A 2,678-nucleotide genomic window follows, 5' to 3' on the forward strand; every position below is an offset into this window, starting at 1 on the left:
TTTAGATTTGTCGCCTTGTTACCGGCGTTTTGGCTCTCATTTGCTATATTGTACTTGTTTATATATTAAAGAACTGGTTTATATGTAATTAATAAATACAAATTTAATTAATTTAGTTTATTTTTTTATTTTAATTTTTTTGCATTTAGGCATTCTTATTTACAATACTATTTATAATTTACTAGGTTTCGCCCCGGAGAACATGTGTATTAAGACACGCAAATAGTCTCTCTCTCTCTCTCTCTCTCTCTCTCTCTCTCTCTCTCTCTCTCTCTCTCTCTCTCTCTCTCTCTCTCTCTCTCTCTCTCTCTCTCTCTCTCTCTCTCTCTCCCGCTCTGGAAAATTTCGTAACCAATTTCCAAAAAGATACCGATTCCCAAAAAGATTGGTAACGAAAAATTATACATTCTATAACACTCCCCAGAAAATTCTACCCCTATTTTATATACTTTTGATAAAAGTTCGGTCGAATAGTTCAAGAGTAGATAAAGGACATATACATACATACATACATACATTTATTTTTATATATATAGATATACAAAATACTATTATAATGCAATATAAGGCTAGTATAATTTAAAATCGAAAAAAGAAATTCAAGTAAGTTAAATTTAAAGTATATAAAACAGAAAGATTTTTTCAAATTGCAGAAGAATAATTATAGGATTTTCCTGGCAATTATGGGCATGTGTACATAACAATGAAAGAATAAGAAATTAAATTAGTAAGAAAGTTTTTGATTTGTACTTGCTCTATATAATATATATGCTTCGTATCTCAATCTCCGTGTACTCTGCGCAGGAAATATCACAAAATATAATTATCTGCAGATGCAGATATTAATAAGGCTTCTTTATTTAACGCTGCAATATAAAGACTTCCGACAAAGAGAATTTAGCATAAGAATAATAATAAGAAAAGAAATATAAACTGTTTTATAAGATGTTGGTTTAAAGCGGAGAGGTTATCTGGTATAACAACATCAGAAACCTCGGCGTCGTCAGGAATATTAAGGAAGGACGGACAAACGGAATTTGCACTTGGTGGTGACAATAACTTATTTTGTCTTTCGATGTCATCTAACTATAGTCTTAAAAGAATGTCTCAAAAAACTTAGATATGCCTTTAACGATGAATTTTGTATTTTACTTTAAATTTCTATTTTATTATAATTACCACCTGATTTTACTTCAAGAATTTGTTTTAACTTGTCTGTTTATTCTGCAAGATTCGATTGTGACAATTTAAAACAAACTTATAGTATATACAATGTCCACAGTGCGACAATTCGTCTTTCGTTAAAAATCTAGGTCTGTCAATCTTTACTTGTGACGTCAGAAGCGAGAATATGCAGATGATTCCTACAACTCACGTACTTGTACATCATATATTTTTTATTAAATGAAATCCATAGTTTGACACAACAAAAGTATTTATATTGGATCTCAGGCAATACAGTACATTCCAACAATGTTGTAAGACTCTTGCGATATAACTGGAATATTACAATGTTGTTGCAATATCACTAGAATATTCTGTATAATTATTTAGCTGCATCAGGGATGCAAGATTTATCGTTTTAAACAGTCTTGGAACTCGACTATACGAGCATCATGAGCAAATCGTTTATCGCTCTTTTTCATACATGCAAATTAGCCGTTTGCGTTTTTTAAGAAAACGATTTGAAATTCTTTTGCCCGGGTATGAAAATAAGCGTATATACTAAACCAGACAATGTCGACTCTATTTCGCTATGCGACCCAAAGTTCACCGAGATTGATTCCATTTTTGAAAAGTTGTTTACGTAGATATAATCGTTTATCGCTCTTTTTCATACATGCACAATTAGCCGTTTGCGTTTTTTAAGAAAACGATTTGAAATTCTTTTGCCCGGGTATGAAAATAAGCGTATATACTAATCCAGACAATGTCGACTCTATTTCGCTATGCGACCCAAAGTTCACCGAGATTGATTCCATTTTTGAAAAGTTGTTTACGTAGATATAATCTCGTATGATAATGCAGCATAGCTTTCTTCGGTTCTGACGTCACGCTCAAAAGAGCTGACGTATTTTACAGATTCTTAAAGAACACGCTTACAGATGCAGGAAATACGAGCAGGAAATCGATATTTCTCTGTATGCGTGCGTGAAAAAGAGATAAACGATTTGCTCATGATGCTCGTGTATACAAGGCTATTAGCTTTTGTCTGGATGTTATATAAATATTTATAACGAGATAAAGAGAGAATCATACATTTTTTACTTATACCGAGAACGCTGCTATTTTATCTTTTATGCCATGCTATTCCTATAAAACAAACTTGTAATACGAGCGAAACTCAACTTTTTTTTACAGCAAATTAAAGACCAAATTATTCACAATTATGCAGCTTAACGGCTGTAGTAAAAGATAGTGCAATGATAATTTCATACACATTATTCGATTATATAAGTTAGCCAGTTGACTAAGGGTCAGAAGTAAATAAAAAATTCTAGCTTGTTTTTCGATAACAATTTGAACGCGAGATAAAAACGGAATGTCCCGTAAATGACTCGATCATTATATGCATGAAGTCAACGCTAGTGTGACAAGTGCGCAATGTGGATATCCCCGAGACCGCCGCTTGCAAAACGCATCTCTCTTACTGGTTTTTTCTTCTATATAAGGAAACG

The sequence above is a fragment of the Temnothorax americanus genome, unplaced genomic scaffold (genome assembly GCF_048541705.1).
Source record: "Temnothorax americanus isolate GAGA-0224 unplaced genomic scaffold, ASM4854170v1 Scaffold23, whole genome shotgun sequence".
NCBI classification, from domain to species: Eukaryota; Metazoa; Arthropoda; class Insecta; order Hymenoptera; family Formicidae; genus Temnothorax; species Temnothorax americanus.